The 25,990-nt window shown below is 44.3% G+C and overlaps 1 long non-coding RNA gene across 1 annotated transcript in view; it reads right to left on the reverse strand.

The window, feature by feature from the left end:
* LOC310671253 overlaps positions 1–24,053 on the reverse strand; it is a 36,839-nt gene extending 12,786 nt beyond the window's left edge. Inside the window, exons 1-2 of the long non-coding RNA XR_014507929.1 lie at positions 23,958–24,053; positions 20,952–21,026 (exon numbers count right to left, since the gene is read on the reverse strand). This is a non-coding gene — a long non-coding RNA (uncharacterized lncRNA). The remainder of the gene's footprint in view (positions 1–20,951; positions 21,027–23,957) is intronic.
* Between the last annotated feature and the right edge of the window lie 1,937 nt (positions 24,054–25,990).

Consider the following 25,990-nt stretch of genomic DNA (forward strand, 5'->3'; position numbering starts at 1 on the left):
CAGTGAGAGATTTTACTTTCTTGGGCTCCATGATCACTGCAGATGGTGACAGCAGCCACGAAATTAAGAGACGCCTGCTTCTTGGGAGGAAAGCAATGACCAACCTAGACAGCATCTTAAAAAGTAGAGACATCACCTTGCCAACAAAGGTCCGTATAGTAAAAGCTATGGTTTTCCCAGTAGTGATGTATGGAAGTGAGAGCTGGACCATAAAGAAGGCTGATCGCCGAAGAATTGACGCTTTTGAATTATGGTGCTGGAGGAGACTCTTGAGAGTCCCATGGACTGCAAGAAGATCAAACGTATCCATTCTTAAGGAAATCAGCCCTGAGTTCTCACTGGAAGGACAGATCGTGAAGCTGAGGCTCCAATACTTTGGCCACGTCATGAGAAGAGAAGACTCCCTGGAAAAGACCCTGATGTTGGGAAAGATGGAGGGCACAAGGAGAAGGGGACGACAGAGGATGAGATGGTTGGACAGTGTTGTCGAAGCTACCAGCATGAGTTTGACCAAACTGCGGGAGGCAGTAGAAGACAGGGGTGCCTGGCGTACTCTGGTCCATGGGGACCCGAAGAGTCGGACACGACTAAACGACTAAACAACAACAGTCTAACACTATTGGGGTGGGGGGCACATGTTCCCCACCACTGCAAAAAGAAGTCCACACAATGAGAAAATGCACACAGGTAAGAACATTGCACACACACCCCTACCCCTACCAAGTCTTCAGAAAAGAGGCACTCAAGCAACATTCACTTTAAAAACAAATTTAAAAATAGAATAAAGGAGAGAGTACAGTGAAACTGGAACTTTTAACACTTGACATCTCTATTTAGAAGTGCCTGTACAGGTTGTGTAAAGGCTGCAGGGTGTCTGGAGAGCATCGAATGTACTTGACTATTTCTGGGCTCCTTTTTAATTTACTCTAAAATGGGGAACCTCCATCCTGTTATTCTGAAATTTGACACCTCTGATCTTTCAGGGGTGTAGCAGACAGCCAGAAATTTCCATGCCATTTTTGGATGGGGGAGGAAAGTGAAATTACAGGCAATTGACTGGATGTTCCATTGAAAATTGGCTCAGTGTCCCAATGAAGTCAGTGGAAAAGCTAAAGGAATTGGGAGATATCGATTTATTCATTAAACGTATACCTTGCCGTTTGTCGCTGAAGGATACCCAGGACAACCAAAATAAAATGTGATGAAACTGTATCCATTATACAATAGTTAAAATGACTTTATACAAACTACAATGCCTAAATATACCTACTCCATATCTGAAATAATGGTGGATGAAAAACAAAATGAATGCAAATCAAATTAATGCATTTTTTAAAATCAAAAAGGTAAAGTGGAAAGAAATGGGAAAACAAAATGGAAGGTCTGTCTCTCTTCTGGCATTTCAGCGTTATATGAAGACTCTTTTTTATTTCAGAAGTCTTTTGGTATAGCTCCAGCTTCGTTGCTATGTTATCTCTCACTGCTTTTGTTTGTGTTTGTTTGTTTGTTTGTTTGTTTGTGTGTTGCTATTTTTCTCCCTATATTATATCATATGCTTGTTTTTTAATTTATTTGACTATTTCGTTTCCAAGTTTTTTGTTAGCCATTGTGTGTGTTTTTAAGACATATTATTTAAAACTCATTCTCAGTCAGTTCTCCATCCGAAGACTGATTATCACGTTAGAATATTTTAAGACATAGCATGTTTCCCATGTCACTTTGATGAGAAGAATGTTTTATTATTTATTAAGGATTAATTATTACCATTCTCATCCTGCATACTGCACCTAACGGAGTTAGAAACAACAGAGGCCAAAGCGGTAGGTCTCTGCCCCCTAGAAGCTTACAGCTTAGGGCAGGCAATGGGGAAAACAGCAGAGGAGGGGAGAGGCAGAGACAAGGTTAGGAAGGAAATAACACGGAAAAATGCAATCACCTGCACTTGACTGGTTCCTCAACAGGCTTGCAAAAATTTATAATGCAATTCAAAGGCTTGTTTTTTTCAGGGAGCAATTCAGCTTCATGTCATATTCACAAAACACATTTGCACATAGGTCTGGGAAGAGGAGGAGGAAGAAGAAGGAGGAAGAGGAGGAGGAGGAGAAGAGAGGCGTTTGGATTTGATATCCCGCTTTATCACTACCCTAAGGAGTCTCAAAGCGGCTAGGAATCTCCTTTTCCCTTCCTCCCCCAGAACGAACACTCTGTGAGGTGAGTGGGGCTGAGAAGTGTGACTAGCCCAAGGTCACCCAGCAGCTGCATATGGAGGAGCGGGGAAGCGAACCCGGTTCACCAGATTACGAGACTACCGCGCTTAACCACTACACTAAATAGCACCCAAGAATAATCCTGTTTCTGGAAAACATAGTAGATCAGAAACCCCACCCCCACCCCGCACTTTAACATTGCCTTCTAATGTTCCAGTTCCCCTTGCGCCATTTCTCTGTCCTTCTTCTTCACTCCCCCCTTTATCTCAACAGGTTCTGCCTCCATGCAAGCAGGCAGAGATAGATACACATGCAGTCCTAGGCTGGCATTGCCCTGTCTCTCTCTTCCTCCACCACCACCCCACCCTCCTGCTGTCTTGGAGGTGCGTTAATCTCTACAGAACCTTTCCAAGCCTCTCCTCTGGATGATTCGTTTGCGAAACAATGAGGCATAAATCACAGCCATGTCACTTCTTTTTCCCCTTAAAGGGTAGCTGAGGACAAGCACATCTCAGCATCCATCCAAGGAGGCCTTTCTCTCCCCACTCCTACCACCCTGAGGAGCTGTACAAAGGAACTTTAAAAAAATCTAATCCCAACCTGCCCCCCTTTCAGAGCCCGCCTGGCCCTTTCAAGCAGGGCACAGGAGGAGTTTTTCATTTTTTTCAGTATTAAAATCCCACAATGTTATTAAAAGGAATTGTTCAATCCCTTTAATTGGCTCGGAAGATAAATTCTTTCCTCAGCCCAGGGGTCACGGCCATCAGCAGCTATTTATTAGCTGCATTGATTGAGAAGAACAGCCTTTAAATGGAAATAAATTGAATTCTATGGCAAAGAGGATTCCATACAGGCTACTAATGTAAGACAGGAAAGCTTAGCAATCACTCAGAGGGAGTTTGTATTCTATATATATTTTTTTTCCTTCTTTCTTTTCAATTTCTTGACAGCCTCAACTATTCTGCTTCCAACCACACACACACACACACACACACACACCAGCATTTATACCACACACACCCCTTAAAGAAGACAGGATCCAGAAACAATGTATAGAATGACAGGATAGCTTGCCGAGCAGATTCCCCCGCCCAGTTGGTTATCTGGTTTGTTCTTCACTTGCCAATCAGGCAAGAGTGGATGGAATTTGTGGGCAGAATGAGGACAAGAGGTTAAAATAATTGAAGGAGATATTTGTTTCAAGCCACCCCCATTAAACCAGCAACAAGTAGCACTTGTTCAGAAGGAGAGCAGGTTGGAGTAAGGTGAAGGATTTAAAACCTACAGCTACAGACAAATGCATCAATACCACAGATGGAGAAACTAATATGACAAGTCAGAGCACGGAAAGATATAATAATAATAATAATAATAATAATAATAATAATAATAATAATAATACAATAGCCAGCACAGACACATTTCATGAACGGTGGGGGGGTGTTATGCTTGATTTAGTTTGCATTTAAAGGCCAGCTTATCTTAATTCACATTTCCTTTGTGAACTGAAACAGAGTCATCTTTCTCACAAAGGAGAAGGCTATCAATGACTGCTAGCCATGATGACCACACTCTGCCTCCACAGCTGGAGGCAATAATGCTGGAAACCATGGGAGGGGAGAGGGCTCTTGTGCTCATGTTCTGCTCCCTAGTTTCCCACAGGCATCTGGTTCTCCATTTTGAGGGCAGGAAGACGGACTAGATGGGCCACTGGGCTGATCCAGCAGGCTTTTCTTAGGTTCAGAAATCATACTTCTCCAAATTATGCAGCCAAGCTCCATACACTACGGCATAGAAAGAAATGCATATATTAGTAAAAACAGCATGCCGAAAGGTATTGCATTAGGGGAAGCTGCTTTGCAAAATGTGTACATTAGGTAAAATTACATACGGTAAGAGAATTTCACACAGGATTTTTCAAAAAAGAAGAATCAGAAACTGATGTGAAAATGTGAAGCACCAAACACAAGACTGGAAAAATGAGGAATTGGGGGAAACTGAAATAGAGTTGTCCATCCCTAACAGTGGTATTACTTTATTGCCCAGCTATCCCACAAGGAACATGACTGGAGGTCCCACCCCCATCACATGGCTCACTCTTGGGCTATATCATTGTGCACTGGCCTATAGCCTGGATGGTATCATTACATTTCTTGACAGGACGACTAGCTTGAAAATATGATGTAAGCTCTGTTATTTGTTACTGTTGCCTCAACAAATAAATAAATGTGCTTATGTATTCATTTAAAATGATTTAAAGCATGAAAAATGGAGGACTGTCCTTTTCTTTTTTAAAAAAAAAGGAAGAATAATATTTTGCCTTCTAAACGACACATTTTTATTTTGCCTTTGCCACCATCCACCGACTGCCGAATACATTTCATGGTGCTCGCCTTCATCTGGGAGTTTAATTGCTTGAGATTGTTACTCGTAGGCTGTTAATTTATTAAAACCAGATCCCTTGTATTACTCCGGAGCCCAGAAGAATCATTGCATTCCATTAAGGGCAGCCGCGCGTGCCGGCTTTGCTTTGTCTCCGGCCACCTCTGTAATTGCACCCCTCTGCTAAGCTGGAAAAAGCTCCCCAGATGCCAGGCCAGGCAACTGGCTTCTCATCAGGGCGGATTATGCTGAGAAACGTACGGACTCAGATTCGTCGCAGGAGGAGAGGAGGGAGCTGGGAAGGCAGCGTGCAGCAGGGTTTTGTTTCAGGAAAAAGAGAGGGGGAAGTTGCCAAGTCTCATCTGCACAGAAGTAAGGATGGAAGAGAAGTTCCATTCAGCTCGCATTTATAGGTGAGCTTCGCCTAATTCACTGTTTCCAAAACAATATGCAAACTGAGATGCGGCCATCCTTTGACATCATCAGGGAAGTTTTTAATGTGTGACATTGTAATGTATTTTTTCATCTTTGTTGGAAGCCGCCCCGCCCAGAGTGGCTGGGGAAACCCAGCCAGATAGGCGGGGTACAAATAAATTATTATTATTATTATTATTATTATTATTATTATTATTATTATTATCTGTGCTTGCCTGAATTTTGCAATGCACTTCGCCAGCCAAGTCATGTGTACAGAAAATGCATATTGCAGGGTAAAGTGAAAATAACATACAGAAATTCATCGTGTTTGCAAAAATTGCTTTTCCAAAATGTGTGTATCAGCCAAAACTGCATTTCAAATGTTGGATCAGTCAATACCACTCAGCCTAGCTACCAAACAAGGTTGTTGTGAGGAAATAATGGGGGGGGGGGGGCCTTCTACGCTGAAGTCCCTGGAACAAGGATAGAATTAAAATGCAATCACAGAATCAGAGAGTTGGGTGGAACCTTGGAAGTCATCTGGTCCAAAAATTAAATATAGCACCTCTCATCAAGCTCTCCTGTTGCTTCTCTCACTTTGCACCTCTTCCTCTAATAGATGCTTTCAACTCCTTCTGTGCTTTTTTTTATGGAAACCTTCTCTGAGTGCTTGTTAATTTGTGACCTTTATCCAAATTAATTACAGTGAAGTAGTTCTCACAATCGCTAGCATGGATTAGAAGAGCTTCCAAGTGCTCCTTGGAAGAATGAAAAGCCTTTGTGCCATTCTTTAACCACTCCGATTGTGTGAACAGAAGGTGTTGATAGATAAGTAAGGCACTTGGTGAAACCTTGGGAATGTCTCCTTAATTTTTCTTTGCCATATTTAAAATGAGGTTCACACGAAGGATGGCTGCAGAAAACTTCTTAGTGTGCGTTGGCAGAAAGGTGGCGTAAGCAGGTAGCAAGGAAAGAAGTGTTGCCTGCTGAAAATACAGGATTTATACAGACTTGGGGCTAGGTCTCTCATCTCTTCATTAATCAACCCCTAATGAATTGCCTCCATTGAAAACGATTGTGCTTTGAGGGGGGTATCAGGTGTTACGAAAGTTTTAGCTGTGTTGTTAGACATTCACAGATGCAATTAATGCTCTAGTTGACAAGTGATGAGTAGGCATGTGAGGACTGGCCCTGCACCTCATCTCAAAGTGGCCATGTGGTTGCTTCAGCCGAAGGAGAGCTGTACTGACTTAGAGAATTATGAGAAGATAAATGATGCAAAGGTGCAGCTATATAGTATGATAAGTGTGGGGCTGCTGCAAAAAATGACTAGTCCCATGTCTGATTCCTCATTTCTTGATTTCATTGATTTCATGAAATTTACATACCGCTTGACTGTATAACCTCAAGTACAACTTGCCATGTGCTCTGGCATCCTCACACTATGTGTTTCCAATCACCTCATCCTCTCCTGAACATCAATAGCAGTGTCAGCTGCTACAGTTGATAAAGGAAGTTCACTATATGAGCTTCCTTTGTCAACTGTATCAAGCCAAGGGTAGCCTTACTGCATATAATGGAGGAAGAAGAACTCGGTGGTAGAGGACATGCTCTGCATACAAAGGCTCCCATGTTCAATCCCCACCATGTCCAGGCAGAACTGGGAAAGACCAACACCATCAGAGAGACAATACTAAACCAGATGGACCAAAGGTCTGATGTGATATAAGAAAGGTTCTTGCATTCTGAAGATAGGGCTGCCATTTTTAAAATGTCTGTCCATCTAAAGACTGTTTACTAAGAAGGCGCTTTCCAAAATTTTCCATGTGAGTGGTTGACCTCATGCCATTGGCATTCAAGCCATTATTTCCCAGGCTACCCACTTTTGGGAGGTTTTGAGTGGCTTGGGGTGCCGTCTCTGGACACATGGCGATTTGATCACACAATGGCTTTGCCATGTACCAAACTCTGCATGGACCCACCATCCTCACATTCACAGTGCACCAATATGGACACACCTGTTGGACTCAAGAGTTTCTTTGTCTCCTAGAGAATCTGGTAAGCAAGAACCGAGTTCCACAGCAGCCAACTTCTCTCCAGCAGAGACTGCTTCTTTCTAATATGTGATTTATTTTAGCCACAGGTTGGCCAAACCTCATCAAAGCTCTCTTTAAAGCCGTAAAACCAAGTAAAGAAAGGCTACAATGTAAGGCTCCCAGAAACCCATTTCATTTAGATTAAACTAGGCAGTTATTGTGTTTTAATACCAGAATTGATTATTATAAGTATGTTTATTGAGCTTTAGTAGCCTAGATTTGTATCTATTTCATAGTTGTTAATCTGCGATAAATATGTTTTTAATAATCTTGCACTATTTATTGAGCATAAAGCTGTCTACTGAAATGGAGAGTGAGATCGCTAAAAGATACTTATTGTATGTTACTCTGCCACAAATTCATTGCTGCATCCCTTTTTGCAGAGATTTACTTTTAACTAGGGGTAAAAGGGATGTAGCTCTTGGGCAATAAATATATTTTTAATAAGCTATTGATATTTAACCTGTTATCACCAGCTTAACAAACGCATGGCATTAAACGGCTATCGGCAAACCGCTCTTCGTAATTTCTTCTTCGGGATTTGATGAAAGTGGCGCTGGCAAACGGAAAATCTAGAAATAGGAGCAGTGTGGGCCTTATAGGACAAGTTGTACCTACACAGCTCCTCTGAGGCATCTATGTCTTGCTATGCCACATTCCAGCTATTCTTCTCCCATATGCCCACCTACAGATCCGCCAATATATCTATGCCTTAATAGGCTGCACTTCTGCTATTCTGGTCCACATGCCCACCTACAGCTCTAGCAAGGCATCTCGTTCCTGGCATAGAGCACATTCTTCTATTTCAGTAAACCTTGTGATTGCCAATGCAATTTACTTTGGACTAGAGCTGATGGGCAATCCATTAAGTTTATCTCATTTTGGCTGAAGGAAAGAAAATTGAAATAATAAACAAAACTAACAAAGCACATTCAAACACAAATTCCAGTCACACTAACAGGAGCAGTGCTTTTTTCTGGGGTGACGCAGGGGTACGCATACCCCTAAACTAGGCACAGGCAAACTCAGCCCTCCAGACGTTTTTTGGGACTACAACTCCCATCATCCCTAGCTAACAGGACCAGTGGTCAGGGATGATGGGAATTGTAGTCTCAAAACATCTGGAGAGCCGAGTTTGCCTATGCCTGCCCTAAACATTTTGTGAATCTAAAGGGAGAAGAAACTAATATATATATATATATATATATATATATATATATATATATATATATTAGTTTCTTCTCTAGCACGGTGAATCGTCACTTCCGTTGTTGCCCCCGATGGCGGCCTCATTTCCTGTCACAGTGTTTCCTGAGTCTCAGACAGAAGCGAGCATTTAATGTCTGAAGTAGGAGTTGGAATCTAGCACAGTGATTGGTCAGTTTCGTTGTTACCACCTCCAATGGCGGTTTCATTTCCTTTCCTGGTGTTTCCTGAGTCTCAGACGGAAGCGAGCATTTAATGTGTGAAGCAGTGTGGAATGTGGATGTGTGATAATATAAGGTAATACATGTTATTTGTACTTTTGTCCATTTACTATATTTATTTTTCCTGATTTTAACTATAAAATGATGGTTTTCTTGAGTCAAAATAAGAGTACCCTTAAACATTATTATTTTTTTTAGAAAAAAAGCACTGAACAGGACTGAGCCTCGCCCATGTTTAGGGCCCTTGAGGTGGAGTGAAGCAGCCGCCCTGAGCAGGAAGAATCTCGTGGGGAACTCGTGAGACCTCACAGAGCTCTCACAGCATCTGACAAGAGCTCCACAAGACATCATGAGATGTCGGTGGAATCTGCTGCCGAGACACTTTCCCATTTCACCTCAGGCGGCGAAACAGGATGGGCCATCCCTGCTCACATTGGCCTATAAGGGGGGAAAAGCCACTGTCTATATTAGAGTGATACTTTGGTTAGGCCATCCGAAACATCACAAAATACTTCGCAAACTCTCAAGTTCTCTCTACTTGGCTGGAACCTCTGCTTGCAAAGCACTAAATCGCAAAGGGGCCTTCCTTTGAAAAGAGTTAAGCTCACACAGGCCAAGATTTCACAGGAGTCAGAGCATGCTTAACTCTGCTGGATTGTGGCCAATGTCTTTTAACTAAGTACCAGAACGAGAGGGAGACACAGCTAAGGGCTCCACACTTCCTCTTGCCCTGCTGCTTTCCCCAGGGGGAAAACTACTCTTTAGCACTCAATCGGAGCAAACAGCAATTTGGGTTTTCTCAGGATTCGGGTTTGCACTAAAAAAGCACATGTCTAGCAAAAAAAAACCCTGCTCTGACCCATGCTTTCTAGGGAAAGAGCAAGCAGAAGTGTGGACAAGGCCTTACCCTCTCTTTACTTCACTTAATGGAGTGAATGAAGAAAGATTAAAACCACCTCTTCTTTTCTCATGGTCCCATCTTGTTTGTTACACATCCACTTATTAGCCTTTCAAATCCTTCCTTTTGAGCTCCGGTCTGATTCCGCCATATGCCACACAACGAGGCAGCGATCCAAACATGGCAACTTTTAATTGAGCCATATCATCAGCTCCGGATCAAATGTAAAATTAACGATCCTGAATCATAATAATCATAAACTCACACATAACCCCGCGCGCCGGCAAATAACTATTTGCCGTGAGTCTAGAGTGTTAAGCTGATTTGCAAGAAGTGCACACGCTACCCAGGAATTCTAATTAACCAAATTAACACTATCACTTGAAATCATGTCTCGGCGGCAGGACACTTCTGAACGGCCTCGGGCTGGCAGCAAAGGAGCCAGATAAATAGCTGTTTCCATCTACAGGGCTTCAGAGGATTCTGTTTCTCAATAGGAACAAAGATAGCCACACACTGGATATGTTCTATTGAACTGATCCAGCAGGAGAGACTCATGTATGGAAGTATGTTTACACACTGGGTGCACATCTACATATGTACTGCAGTGCTCATTGGGACTCATTCAACTGTTTGAATGAGGGTGATTTCTTTTGAAGAGGACGGGAATGCAGGTAACACGAGCTGGATTGGGGCCTGTGTGTAAATTGGGGCAGAGTGAGTGGGACACATGCCAAGGCAAAGCAGTGGTTGTGAGAATGTGCAAAAACTTGCCGTGACAAGACAAAACACAAAGAGCAGGAACAGACCACTGATCTATGGCTTTTGCCCGTAACTGGTTTCCACTATAACCAGCTGGTTCTCAGAAGCAATGACCAGTGCCAACAATCCCCTGAAATGGAGTAACCAGCACCAAACTCCCACCACTCCCTTAAAGTCAGTACAGTGGTACCTCGGGTTAAGAACTTAATTCGTTCTGGAGGTCCGTTCTTAACCTGAAACTGTTCTTAACCTGAAGCACCACTTTAGCTAATGGGGCCTCCCGCTGCTACCGCACCGCCGGAACACGATTTCTGTTCTCATCCTGAAGCAAAGTTCTTAACCCGAGGTACTATTTCTGGGTTAGCGGAGTCTGTAACGTGAAGCGTCTGTAACCCGAGGTACCACTGTAGTAAAAAAAGGGAAGAATCAGGAGAGAGTCGACCTTTCTCTTCCCACATTTGGGGCTCAATCAGCCCCAAATGACCAAAGGAGGACTATCAAAAACACTGTGAAAACTTTTGTACAAGGTGATCTGAAATCCCACCCTTTCCTTCTTGGGTGGTTACAGAGTATTTAGACTCCTCTCCGGTGTAAATGTGGGTAGGATTTTATTTCTGACCCAAGTGCATCACTTTGTACTTCTCTCAGCTTCATCCTGCTTTCTGATGCCCAGTCGGTTTGTTGGCAAATATCCTCTTGTGATTCTTTCACCATCTCGTTCTGAATAATTTCATGCCATCAGCAAACCTTGCAATTCAACCCTGACACAGACAGTTTTGGATAAATTAAAACCACTGGTCTAAATGCAAATCCTTGGAGGACCCCACTGTTTACTTCGCTCCACTATGAAACAGTTGATTTATTTCACTTTATGCTTCCCTGATAAGATCATGCTTAGTTCTTGTAACCTCCCATCATCTCTTATCTCCCTCCTCCAACATCACCCTCATGTATAGGAATAGTCTTGTTTATATTCCGCCATCTTCTCAGATTCACCCTATCTAAGCATGAAGGATACTGACATTTTTTTTAAAAAAAAAATCCAGTTCTATAACTATTATGAAATTATCACATTTTTTTTACAATTGAAAAATGTTTTCATACTTGCGCATCCATGTGGAAGTCCCCCCTCCCCAATCTAGTCTAACTGTACACTTGCAAATGAAGGATGCCCTTCTAAGATGGTATCACTGGAAAGTGTAACAATCAGCATGTTCAGGTGTTCTAGAGGAGGCAGAAATCCGAATGCAAAGATGCAGTAAGAAATACAACCAATATCAGACCACATGAAAGATGCATTAATACATTCACTGCAAATTTGGTCAAGTCTTGTTAGCAAAGCAGTAGAGATTGTGGTGAAATGACATCCTATTTATGTAAGGATCGTTGTCGGAAGAAACAGCAAAAAATATCTCAGCAGGAGCTAGGAAATAGTTGATTGTGTTGAAATGCTCTAGACCAGCCTTTCCCAACCTGGTGATGTTCTAGACTATAACTCCCAGCAGCCCCAGCCAGCATGACCAAAGGCCATGGAGCTTAAGGTGAACCTTTCTGGAGGGCATCAGGTTGGGAAAAGCTGCTCTTGGCCAATGCATGCCAGGTAGAAACCATACTTTGTGTGTCTAGGAGATGCACAAATGGACAGATCTGGGCAAAAAATGAGTTGCTTCTGAAGACTTTCTGTCCAAAATACACTGGGCTACAGCATTCATCATAACTTCCTAGCACCTGTAGAGATCCTCGCTATTGCCTTCCATTTTTATTTATTTTTTACTTCCCACGGTGATTGCCACCATGAGGAAAGGCCCATTAAATTCAGCATCCTTTCAACGGCACCCCAGAGGAAGCTTCCTTTCTTCACCCAGAAAGAAGGACCATTTCCCCCCAATCTTCTCCCTTTCCCACCGTTGCTCCCAGATTAATTGCAATCAGCTTTCTGAATTGTGCATTTACAAAGGCAGCCTAATAGTGAGCACCTGCGGGAGCCCCTAGTTAATGCCCAGTGGGGGAGCTGCTCACTGCAGAACCTGTGTTAATGCCCGGCAGAGTCATTATAATGAAGGGTGTTGTGGCAAGATAGCACCAGCGGAATCCGTTCCTAATGAGAGACTTCAAAGCAGTAATGAGCTTGCAAAGCAATCCTTTTCATTTACTGAACTGGCCCCATATGCTCGGCGTTTAGACAGGGGTCACACATCAGGCAGAGAGAATGTGTGTGCATGTGGGCGGATATAATATATTTGTCATTCTCTAAAAAGCACAGATTAATAATTGCCCTCACTGAAACGAGACCTTTTACCATGAAGTGAGCCGGGGAGAAGGGAGACATGCCAGCCAGGGTGCCGGTGGCTCCCACAGGTCAGATCCTGGACGCACTAAGAGCTGAAGTAAATGTTTCTAATTAACTCTTTTGATTCCCTAAAAAGCGACTTGGCGGTAACCAACTCTCTGGTCAGCAAATTCTAGGCACTATTAGACTATGGCTGGTCAAATTGCTCCGCCCTGAGAGCAAACATTTTGTGGCTGTCAGTTGCAGGTAGAATTCACACACATGCCGTATTTTTTGCTCTATAAGACTCACTTTTTCCCTCCTAAAAAGTAAGGGGAAATGTGTGTGCGTCTTATGGAGCAAATGCAGGCTGCGCAGCTATCACAGAAGCCAGAACAGCAAGAGTGATTGCTGCTTTCACTGCGCAGCGATTCCTCTTGCTGTTCTGGCTTCTGAGATTCAGAATATTTTTTTCCTTGTTTTCCTCCTCCAAAAACAAGGTGTGTCTTGTCGTCTAGTGCATCTTATAGAGCGAAAAATACGGTATGTGATTTCTAGCACCATCTTACCTGTCTGCATTCAGACAGGCCAACTCTCCACTTATCTGCCCTGTGCCAGAAGCTAAATTTACCTCCCCTCTGGCTCCATTGGGAGAGGAGGTGTGTGTGTGTTTGGAAAGAGATGCAGTGAATCACAGGGACTTGGAAACAGGTCATCTGATTTGCACAATTCACCCCTGCTTCAAACACCCTGTGGCGAGGAATGCTGACTTGTCAAAAAGAGAGGTGGAAGCTGCAGATATCCTATTAATAATTTGCTTGCTAAGTTGGGTCACTATTGGCAAAACATTTTGCAAGCCTCGGTGTTAGTCAATCAATGCATTTTTTAAAAGCGTCCCATAGTTGCGGAATAAAAAATACTTGCATTAGTATCCAAACAGCTTCATTGCTCTTTATGGCTGAGATCCAAAAGCCACCTTTCAAGACATCCACACCCCTTGGTGGCCATACCAGCACATTTCTCTTCTTTCTAGCTTTCTAGTCATAGCTTGCCATACCGCATCCAATGCTTTTTCTGACATTCTCATAAATTTTGGTGGTGGCCTGTTTGTCAGCACCCCAGAAGTCTGCAAAGTCTCATGCTGTTTTGCTTTTCTGTCCCTTTTGTTCTCCTTTATCTCTATATTTTTCAGGGTCCATTGACTTTTCTAGATGTTGCCTATGGATCACTGAATAGCTCTGGATTTTCAAAATTATTATCTTGTTAAAGCATAGCAACAGAGGATTTTTTAAAAAGTGAAAAGCTTTGTTTAATTATTTTTTTAAAAACACACACACAATAACAATGACCCAAAGCTCTTCAGAACTCCATAGGCAGCATTCTAGACACCCTCACATTATAAGGCCTATCAGAGAACACAAACAAGCCCCACAAAAGCTCTGAAGGTGTTTGTTTGTTTTTTGTTGTTGTTTTTTTGATGCAATGCAAGAGAATCCACCCTACTAAAAATGTTTAATTTAATTTATTGTTTTCTTTTAAGATATGAAAAAGCAAGGTATTCTTGCTTCTGCTCCTCTCTCCCCGTGGTGTGGGTGGGTGTTTTTTAAACTATACTTGCATATTTTGTATCCAGGGTGGTCTATAAATATTTTTAAAATAACGGATTTTGGAGGAAACTGAATTCTTTTTGCTTCCTGCACATAAAGTTCCTGGGCCTATCGGTTTGCAATTTGGCAAGCTTAATCCACTTGGGAGGTGGAGCTCCTGTGCCTGTAAATTTAATCCACTTCAACCAAAAGGGGGGAAATGTTAGAGCCATTGTTAGATTCCATTACTGTGCATGCGGAACACACATATTATGTGTACAAAGCAGGTCAGATCCTGAATTACAGATCAAAGCACAAAGTGACTCAGAAACAGAATGGAATTTTAAAAAGCACCTCGATGCAAGATGAGACTTGGGGTGCGGGGGGGGGCTCCATGCGCCTATTAAACAGTCCTGTCCTGGCTCCCACCCTCAAACACAGCACACAGCTTAGATATCCCTAAAGACTTTATTCCACAAGTCAGTGCACAGCTTAAACACAGATCAGGTCTACACAGTTTGTAAGTTCAAAAGCTCTGAGACGTATGCCTAGGCCCAAGCTACGGTGTTGTCTCGACACTTGAGACACACCCCGGGCTCATGTTCTGAAGAGCAGGGCAGGCACAGTCATTCGCATGGTTCTCGCCACAAGCAATGGGACTGGCCAAGCAAGCAGAGACCCCTGTGAGTCGGCCACATCTGCTCATGCTGGTGCCAGGGGCTGGGTTGACTCAGCCAGCTCACTGACCAACTCAGGCTCAGGCAATCTCCTCAGTCACCTGAGAAACCTTGTTGACAGGAGGCAGGGTGGGGGCTGGAAATGGTGGTGCTGCCTCCTCCTCTGGGACATCCTCACTAATGGGGCAGAGCTAGGCTGTCTCCCACTGCAACACTTGGCCCCTCAGTGATCTCATCCCAATCCTCTTCCCCCTCTGGCCAATTATGTGCCCAGGAGGCTTAATGCATGCTCAGAAGCAGAGAAGAGGAGAGCAAGGGAGCTTCATACATCTACCTGGCAAAGTCCCCTGTGGCATGACCATAGCGGTCAATGTTTCCCTTTTTTTAAGGGAAATTCCCTTATTCCAAATAGGATTCCTCGCGAGAAAAGGGAAAAGTTGACAGCTATGGGCCTGACAGCCAGACCCCAGTAGGGACTAAGCTCAAATACCAGCCTTTTACACCAGCAGGGGTCTTTGGGTCAGGATTACCCCAGCCTCACAAAGCACCATAGAGAGGGGCTTTAGGGGAGCCCAGAGAGGGCATTTAAGGCTACACTGACCTCTTCCTCTTCCTTTAAGGAATGGAAAGTGCCCCTCGAGGAAGTTAGCCACAGAGAGGAGAGCAAATCCACTACTATGCACATGTCCTTCACAGCCACTAAGGGGAGCCAGACTATATTGGCAACATAGGAAGCTGCCATATACCAATTCAAACCATCTAGCTCAGTATTCTCAACACTGAAAGGCAGCAACTCTTGAGGTTTTCAGGCAGGCGGTATTCTCATTCCGACCTGGAGATGCTGAGGATTGAAGCTGGGACCTTATGCATTCAAAACAGATGCTCTCCCGCTCCTCAGATATTTACCTTACTCTCTCTGGATGATATCCAGATTCCTGTGTAAGGGCTGGTCTTGACCCTGAGAGGGAAGGGGAAGATTCTTCTGCAGAAAAAGGAGAGTTAAAAATCAAGGATGCTTAGTTTCCTGCTAAATGTTTTGCTGGACAGAGACCCTTGACTGACTAGCAGTCGTTGTCTTCTTCCATTTGAGACCTAAGCCCCCCCCCCCCCTCGGAAAGACTCTGTAACATGCTGTAACATACTACCAGTACAGTGGTACCTCGGGTTACATACGCTTCAGGTTACAGACTCCGCTAACCCAGAAATAGTACCTCGGGTTAAGAACTTTGCTTCAGGATGAGAACAGAAATTACATGGCAGCGGCGTGGCAGCAGTGGGAGGCCCCGTTAGCTAAAGTGGTGCTTCAGGTTAAGAACAGTTTCAGGTTAAGAACGGACCTCCGGAATGAATTAAGTACTTAACCCGAGGTACCACTATACCTCAAATGATCCCGAGGACTTTCGCATGCCATTAATAGAAAAGAGTCCAATCAAAGTTACCAGGGTATCCGTGTGGGATGCTGTCAACAAAATGCAGTATCTGTCATAGGATCGCAAATCATCAGCGACTGTAGCTGTACAGCCCTCCTAAAAGATTACTCTCACAAAATGAAGCAACTGAGCATGAAGTGAGCATAAAGGCTTCCCTCCCCCCCCCCTTTATACTTTTCAGAGCTTTCCTTAAATTCTTCTGTTGCCGTTTCAGAAGGGCTACACAAAGAGCAGTCAATTTAAATAGCACAAGCAGAGCAGGGGGGCAATTTTCTTCCTGTTTTCTCTCGTACACGTACAGTCTTTTTTCAGCAACATCAGTAACAGATCACAGCGGGGCGTTGCACATAATCTGCATCTGTCTTAGGCAACGCATGGCACTAGGAAGATGTGTCAGTTTTAATGGTATGCAGCACGCAAGGATTTGATGAGGCCAGCCTCCTGTCCAACAATGCTGATTGCGACTGCCGTTTGTTGCCACCAGCAGCGCAGCCTAGCTGCCCTCTGCATCACAGCCCCTGTGTCAAGATCACAGCCACGCTGCTGCCAGGTTGCATCATCGCATGCACATCTAGGTCTTTGGCATATACACTAGTCATACACGTTGTTCCTGCTCTTATTCTGGGAGGTACATGAAATCCAAGAAGAAGAGGAGGAGGAGGAGGAGTTTGGATTTGATATCCTGCTTTATCACTACCCAAAGGAGTCTCAAAGCGGCTAACATTCTCCTTTCCCTTCCTCCCCCACAACAAACACTCTGTGAGGTGAGTGGGGCTGAGAGACTTCAAAGAAGTGTGACTGGCCCAAGGTCACCCAGCAGCTGCATGTGGAGGAGCGGAGACGCGAACCCGGTTCCCCAGATTATGAGACTACCGCTCTTAACCACTACACCACACTGGCTCTCCACCTAGGCGGTGGTGGCTTGTGAGGGGGGAGGGAGGCAGCAACATTCTCCCAGCCGCAGTGCTGTGCTCATTGCGATGGGGCAAGGGAACAGCAAGCTCAAAGTAACTCTGGGACAGTGTTACTGCCATCAGAAATACTACACTGCCTCTCTGCCCCTCCCCAACACACCACACGAATCAAAGGGTTAGGGTTAGGGTTACATTTCTTCCAAAAGTATAGAATATTCCAGCCTTCTGTCTATATTCAGGGATGGCGGCCACAGCACTGAATGCATATATGAACAGAGGCAACCTGGAAAGCAAACCACTACAGCATTAGCTTGGGTTTGGGATGGGTTTTTGGAAGACACCTGAATTTGTTTCATGTGTGTAGATCAGTGCACACTGACTAATGCAAAGTCTTCGCACTAAGGCTCTATTCCGATAGCATGAGTGTCACAATGATCGGTAGATTCTTATCTGTTGCAGCCTTCATCCGTCTTCACAGCCATTGTAACATACCGCTTGTTATCTTCTGCCTGTTTTGCTGTTGAGGACTTTTTTGATCATTCTTTGTCTAGCTCCTTCCCTTTGACTTTACTGTCTTGGGTGACCCTGCTGGGAGTACGAGACTCCTGACAGCTTCACTCACAAGGGTCATAGGAACGTGCAAGCTCACTCACCACGACAAGGTGGTGATCCAGCGAGTGAGATCATTTACTCTATTCCGAACCTAAAAATGGAAAGTGTAATGCTGGTGGTCAACAGAAGAGGTTTAAAGACTCTCTCAAGGCAAATCTTTAAAAATGTAGTATAAACACTGACAAGCCGGAAACACTGGCCTGCGAGCGCTCCAATTGGAGAACAGCCTTTACCAAAGGTGTCATGGACTTTGAAGACGCTTGAACTCATGGACTTTGAAGACGCTTGAACTCATGGACTTTGAAGATGCTTGAACTCAGGATGAAAGGTGGACACAAGCTAAGAGGGAGGCACATTTGGCAAACCCTCATCATGATCAACTCCCGTCTGGAAACCTATGAACCCATTGTGGAAGGACATGTGGATCCAGAATTGCCCTCCACAGTCACTTACGGACACACTGTTAAGACCATGTTCATGGAAGACAAGCTTACTCAGCTACTAGTGATCACCGAAGAAGAAGAAGAAGAAGAAGAAGAAGAAGAAGAAGAAGAAGAGCATTAGCACCAGAAACAAATGTTTCCATTTGGGGGAGGGAGTTAAAGAGCAAGCTCCTGTCTTTTCCAGTATTGCCCACTCTAGCTGCAAGGGCAAACATAAACCAGCACACACACACCATTCTTGACATCGAAACTCTGCAGAAATTCATGCAAACACAAACCTATCAACCCAACACTCACTAGTCTCCTTTATCTCTGTGTGTCACTTCCCAGTTTTCTCTCTCCTAAAAAACGAAACCACAGCACACACGTTCATGGAGCCAGTTGCCAGCAGGGTGCAATCCTCTCAGGCCAATGAGCAAAGTAGCAGCTGCTTGTCAGCGGCACCAACCCACTATGCACCACCAGCTTCTTTTGCCTGAGTGGACGTCCAAAACAGTGGCAGCATCAGCACGGATTTTCAGTCCAGCTCAGCATACCTTGGCCCAGTGCTCCAAGACCAGAGGACAACAAGAATATACAGCGGCCATCCTGCAGAGAACCTAAGAGCCTTAAAAAGAAAAGAAAAAGATGCTACTCCTACTTTGTTTGGTGATTTAGGCCCTCCTCCAATTCATACATCAAATACACAAAATAAAGTGGTTACAGAGCACCCCAGATTAAATTTTGGGAAATGCTCAGGAACAAAAGACATAGTTGAACAAAAAAAATGCATGATGTCACCAAAACAAGGTGAAAAGAAATTCCAGCAAATTACAGGCTTGGAAAGTAAGCGCTCATGTAAAGTGGTTTTAAGAGTTTTTCCTCTTTAATGTCTAGAAACTTTTCATTTCCATACATCATATTGAAAAACAAAGCCTCCCTAGATTTTGATGTGGCGGTCCATTGTTATTTCATAAAGCCTTCATAGAATTGTAGAGGTGGAAGTGACCACAAGGGGCATCTAGTCCAACTCCTTGCAATGCAGGAATCCTTTGCCCAACATGGGAACTAAATACCTAAGGGATTGGAAAAGCAGTTTGTGGTTAAAATTTCCCAAGGGAAGACTTCCTGAAAAGATGACGGTGCTGATCTTTTGCTAAGGCATCAGAGTTCTCACTTTTATTCTGGCTATAGCTTTTGGATTAATAATAATAGTTTTAAAAAGTTGAAACCTTGAAATGGGGAAAGAAGCTGTTTGCACCAAAGGGAAACAATGTATTCTTTGCATGTTGATTTCCTCCAAAAAGACAAAGCAGCGCAGTTATTAGAGCCGAGCAAATTATTTTGAACAAATTATTTAGTTGTCCATATTTTTCTGTTCATAAGTTATCTGCCACCTGTTTGCAATTTTCTCAAAGCTGTTGGGATCCTCTGTAATCCGCCAAAAAATGTCTGCAAAAAGAAAGGCTTTGATCTGTAGATTGTTATTCACATAGTTCCTTGTAAGTGTTTGAAATAGAATCACAAAGTAGGAAAGGGGCCCAGGGGTTGACTAATCCAATATTCTGCTTTCAGGCAAGAAAATTTTAAGAGCACTCCTGGCAGACATGCAAGAGACAACCAGCTTTTCCTTAAGGCCAGTTCTCATAAACCCTGCCTAGTAGCAACCTGCCGGTCAGAGCGGTCCTTATTAAAGCTAACAGTGCAGCAACACAATTGCTTGGAACCTTCAGCACTCAGGGTCTCTACTTCACACCTATTTCAGACACAGAGCGTCATGTGTGAATTAGCCACCTTTCTGCTTGCAATGCCATTGAGCTGAGCAAGTCAACACACTTACAGGTGTACTTGCAAGGGTTGCCCTGTGTTACAAAATACTTACCTGTGTTCTTACAAAGTGGTTTATTTTGACTTGGAAAGCTCAGCTCTTAGCCAATGCATAACATTTGTTGTTTAACGTTGTTTAAGAAACCTCAGCAAAGCCCTTTCAAAATTGCTGAACAGAAGAGGTGGGGAATCTACATTCACAATCAGTTGTTTGGACTTCACTCCCAGTTGTTTGGAATAGGCTGCATGTTACACTCCATTGAATGTCCATTGGGGTCTCTTCAGACCTGCTGCTGAATACACAAGGCTTGGGGCATGGACATCCCTCACACCCTCTAATACACAGGCATTTAGCCTAGACAATTCTGTGGATCTAAACAGAGTTGTAATGGTGCCTTCTTCCACCCTCACAGCATCGTTCAGCCTGGACACTGAGGTCCAGCGCCGAGGGCCTTCTGGCAGTTCCCTCACTGAGAGAAATGAGGTTACAGGGAACCAGGCAGAGGGCCTTCTCGGTAGTGGCGCCTGCCCTGTGGAACGCCCTCCCATCAGATGTCAAGGAAACAAACAACTATCTGACTTTTAGAAGACATCTGAAGGTAGCCCTGTTTAGGGAAGTTTTTAATGTTAGATGTTTTATCGTGTTTTTAATATTCTGTTGGGAGCTGCCCAGAGTGGCTGTGAAAACCCAGCCAGATGGGCGGGGTATAAATAATAAATGATTATGATTATTACAGTGGTACCTCAGTTCTCGAATGTAATCCATTCCAGAAGACAGTTTGACTTCCGAAACGTTCAAAAACTGAGGTGCAAAGGGCTAGCCACAAGTTCAATTGGAAAAACTGGAAAACACGCAGCGGAAGCCGTTTGACTTCTGAGGCGCATTTGAAAATGGAAGCAATTACTTCCGGGTTTCAGAAGACTGAAACCTCAGCAAACCAAAACCTTGGCTTCTGGGATGCACAAAACCCAAGGTACCATGTATAAGATAGTCTTTATCCTGCTAGAGAGATTCAAGCCCATACCAGAAATTTAGGTTTGCAGAATTAATGTTGATTAAAGCGCACATGAAATCCTTGCCAACCTGGTGCCTCGTGGATCTGTTAGACCTCAACTTGCATCAGCCCCAAGAGAAAGAGGGAAGAAGAGACAGGAGTGGTTACATGGAAGGCCTGTAGCCAAGAGGCAGCACATCTGATCTGATGCAGAAGGTTCCATGTTCAATCCCTGGCATCTCCAGGTGGGGCTAGAAAGGACTCTTGCCTGAAACTCTGGAGAGCCACTGCCAGTCAATGTCGACTGCAATGGACTTGATGGAGCAATGCTCTGACTTGGTACGAGGCAACTTGCTATCTGCCTGAAGCTTGACAACACTGATGATTAAGACGGTGCTACTGGAAAACAGTTCCATGCATTTAGCCACTGCTTTTGCAATTAACCTTCATGCTAGGTTCAAAGGCTGATAAGAAACAGCACAGTGGAAAACCCGCATTTCATCCCAGCTGCTTCCTCCACAGTGCGCACTAGTGTTTGGCAGAAAGAGAGAGACCGAGATAGTGTGAGTTATGCAGGTGTCATAATAAACCCAGGATGTCAAGGTATGTGTTGCATGAGTTCCTAATGTGACATGTGTTCTTTAGCCCAGAGCCTGGCTCCAGGCTAAGAGCTAAATTTTGATATTCTCTGAGGCTAAAACTTCTTCAAACCCCATTCCGGGTTAATTAGGGAGGGGAAATTTTGGATGCATCTCACTGTGAAACAGGAGTAGCTCTGGGAATGCTATGAAAGTCAGGTTTTGAGAGACCAAAACAGATGGGGCTGCTGCGGGTATATTTAAGGGGCTCTTGCGGCTAACTTTAGAAAAGTGAAGAACTTTACAGGGGAAATGAAACGGTGTCCTCTCAAAAGCAGAAAGACCCCCGAAGAAGCCGCGTTGACTCAGCCACTCGCAAAACAGCTCCTGTCTCATATCTTCAAATTGTTTTATATTTAGAATTTTCCTACTCATCTTTAATTCTGTCTCTCTCTCTTCCCTTTTGTGCAAGCACGTCGGACGGGCTGTGCTGTCAAATTATAATTACATTAGAGGAAATTTAGAATTCGCTGCGTTAAAAAGGCCTTTGTGCTCGACAAGACAATGGGTATAGGGAATGATGGGATGCCGTCTCGTTTCAAGCGGTGCATATTTGCCACTCTTTCTTAGCATGCACCTGTGGCTGTCATTGCATACACCTGTGCTCAAGTGATTGGGAGCCGGGAGCCTGGATGCAGACACACCTGCATTAGATCACTTCCCCAGGGTTGCGCAATCACCACAGGCCTGTTTGAATAACTCCACCAGTTTTAGCAGAATGCACACAAAGGACCATGACTTCATTTAGGCAAATGACCTATTAAGAAAAAACACCCTGGCAAAATGCAAGTGCGTTCATGGGGTTCTCCTGCCTTGGAGCTGAACAGAAAACACACGGTCGGTTTGGATAAGAGGGACTTTTGAAGAAGACAAGCTCCAATGAGGCATCCACTTCTGTACACATATTGGACTCACAGCCTTGAATTCACACTGAAACACTAGAAGTTATTTCAGATCAGACCATCTCACCCACCTGGACCAGAATTCCCTGCATTGACCTGCAGCCCTCCAGGTCTTAGGCATAGAGCATGGTTGGAGACTTTCACTTGCAGGTAGGGTAACTTGTCAGGTGCTGCATGTCAGTGGTGGGCAGGGCCAGAGCAAAAGTAGGTGGGGACAGCCATCTCTCTTTCTCTTTCTGACACTCCATTCTGTCTCTCCCTCCCTCTCTTCCTAATGGGCTGTTGGTGAGCGGGGTGGACAGACTGCTCCTGCCAGAGGCCTGAAAGTATTTTTTTCTTTCGTAGGAGGCTTTGAAATCAACCCAAGGGCTGCAGGTTACCCACTGTGGTGCAGATACTTTTAACTGGAGAAACCAAAGATTGGGGGGGGGGTGTCTACTGTGTTGTTCCACAGAGACAAACTATTTTGGTGCAGTAGGAGATGCCGTATTATAATTTAAAAATCGCATTAGCTGCACCATACACTAAAATGTCTCGTGCTGAAATTGTACACTACCACAGAATTCAAAACGTCACATTGAGGTCATCTGGAACCACTAAGAGAATATGCCTATTGTGCCAAGATGCTTCCTAAATTAACAAGGCACGCCCAGGTGTTTCAGGTGATTTGCATCCTTTTTGGACAATTGCCTTTAATGATAATTGGTTAATAGTTTCCATATTTTGATTAGAAGAATATCAAAAGTAAGCTTTCAATGGACAGATGGGGTTGGTTTGGAGGGCACTTCCACCTCTATACGGGAAATAAATTTGATTCAATTTGCATATAAAGGCAAGCCTACCTAATGCCCACCTTCAAAACTATACAGTGGTACCCCTGGTTGCGAACAGGATCCATTCCGGAGGCCCATTCGCATCATGAAAAGAATGCAACCCGCAGCAGCGTGTCTGCGCACGTGTGGGTTGCGATTCGCCAACTCTGCGCATGTGCATGACGTCGGTTTGCGCTTCTGCGCATGCACAAGCAGCAAAACCCGGAAGTAACCCTTTCTGGTACTTCCGGGTCGCCACGGGACGTAACCTGAAAGAACGTAACATGAAGCGGATGTAACATGATGTATGACTGTATGTGGACTTCAACATAGTCACCTCTGGAAATTCACTTTTCTCCTGAATTTTGCAATTCTTCTCCAGCCAAGTAATGTGTAGGGGACATGGAATGCATGTGGTTACGTAAAATACATAAAATGCATATGGAAGCAAAATAACACACAAATGTGCATTATATTTGGGGAAATTGCTTTGCAAACAAATGTATAAGGAGAAAAATGTGTGCTGGTGCGACTTTAAAAGTTCACAAACTAATGTGGAAATGTGGAAAACTGAAATCAAGATTGGAAAAATGAGAGACTGAGAAAAGCTGACTGAAATTGGCTGATACATCCATCCCTGCTTCTGCCTTCCCTTGCCCAGTAAATGCATCAAGGAGATCCTACCTGAGGGCAAAGGAAACAGGTGCCCAAAAGGAACAAACCTCAGCACAGTCATGGGAGCCACATGGGCAGGTCTGCCGGTCTGCCTGCCCAGTAGCTAATGCTGGAGTAGGGGAAACTATCCAGCTTTCAATATTATTTGCACCTGAAATAGTTGGGGGGCAGACATACTGCTTCATTTCCAATTGATGCATGTCCTGCAATGTCCTGCATTAACATTTCATATAAAAAAATCTTCTGGTGGGTTGTTGGGGTTTTTTTGGGGGGGGGGATCTGTCCTGCTTTTGTTGTGCTATGGTTTTGTTGTGCCCACCCACTCCAAGACAGCACTGTGGGAAGCGCCAGAGAAGAACTAATAAAGCAGGATAAATCCACCAATAACACTTTATTATAGTGTCAAGAACATGGTGCAGAATACACCTGCAATAAAGAACCAGTCAGGGAGGGGAGTTTAAGTGCGTTACCTGCATTTCTAATCTATTATTTCCCATCCCAAACCTCTACTGAAAAGGGTAAATAAATAAAACATTGAACAGGACCATAGAAAATCATCACCAGGAAGGCCATGCTGTACCCAGGACACTGAAGAGATAAAAATGAGTCAATTTCCTGCCAGCGCGCCAATGTGCCGTCCTCCGCAGCAACATTTCGCAACCTGGAGGGAAAAGGCTTGGCTGGAAAGAAGCCACAAGACAGCATGTCAGCGCTGCTGGTCTACAGCTATGTAGTGGCCCAAGGCCAGAATTTCTGAGGGCTAATGAGCTGCCTGATTCTGAAGAGACACTGACAGTCATTTTAAGGAAGCAAGGAGTGCGAGCAAATGACGGTGATGAAGAGCCTGCTGTTCGTTAGGTTCCTGCAGGCAAGAGGAGTTGAGAGGGAGGAATCAGCTTGAAGCGCTGCGTTCCCACGGAGATGTTTTCTGCCCTACCATGGTTCGCAGGAACAGGCAGCTGGATGTCAGCAACATGTGGGGGCAGACTTTTATCTGCAAAGCAAACGAGGCAGGCAGTCCAAAATACAGGCCGCAGCAGCCAGAGAAAAATATTTGTGTTTACCACATTCTCCAGAAAAACCTCTGGCAATTATTTCAAAATAATCAGACTCCGGAGTCGCTCTAGCGGCTGGAGGATGGTCTTGGGGAACCTGCAGAAGGAAAAGGGCATAGAGAGTATTTAAAAATAAAGCCCTCACAAATGGAACAGGAGCAGACTCAGGTACAGTCATACCTCAGGTTGCGAACGTGATCCATGTGGGAGGCACGTTCACAACCCGCAGCGCCGCATCTGCGCAAGCACATGACGCAATTCAGGGCTTCTGTGCAAACCGCGGTTGCTGAAAGGGAAGAAAAGGGGCAAGTAAGGACTGACCTCACCTTAAATGCCCTTTACAAGCCCCGCCCCCACCGCCAGCCTATTGGTTGACGAGATGAGTAATGAATAATAATGCTCCCGGGATTTCCTTAGTCTCGCAGGGCTGCCTGCAGCCCCACGAGGGTGTGAACGTGGCATGAGCCCATAAAACCCCCCCTCCGGATGTCGGGAGTGGCTTTCTGTGCATGCATTGACATAATTTTGTGCTTCTGCACATGCACCAAAACCCGGAAGTAACCCATTCTGGTACTTCCGGGTTCGGTGTGTTCCGCAACCCGGAAACACGCAACTCGCAGCCTTTGTAACCCAAGGTATGACTGTAGTTGCTTCAGCTGGCAGAGTTTGGCTGCTTTCATTTCTTATAGGTAGGTAGCCATGTTGGTCTGCCGTAGTTAAAACAAAATAAAAAAATTCCTTCTAGTAGCACCTTAGAGACCAACTAAGTTTGTTATTGGTATGAGCTTTCGTGTGCATGCACACTTCTTCAGATGCACTGAAACAGAAGTTACAAGACCCTTATATATAGTGAGAGGGTGGGGAGGGGTATTATTCAAAAGGGTGGTGGGAATGGGTGATTGGCTGATAGGTGTGGTAAACCTGTTGATGACTGTTAACGACTGCAATTGGTCTTACAGGATTTTTTAAAATTTTGTTTCATTTATT

Source organism: Podarcis tiliguerta (genome assembly GCF_965153285.1).
Source record: "Podarcis tiliguerta genome assembly, chromosome: 2".
NCBI lineage: Eukaryota > Metazoa > Chordata > Lepidosauria > Squamata > Lacertidae > Podarcis > Podarcis tiliguerta.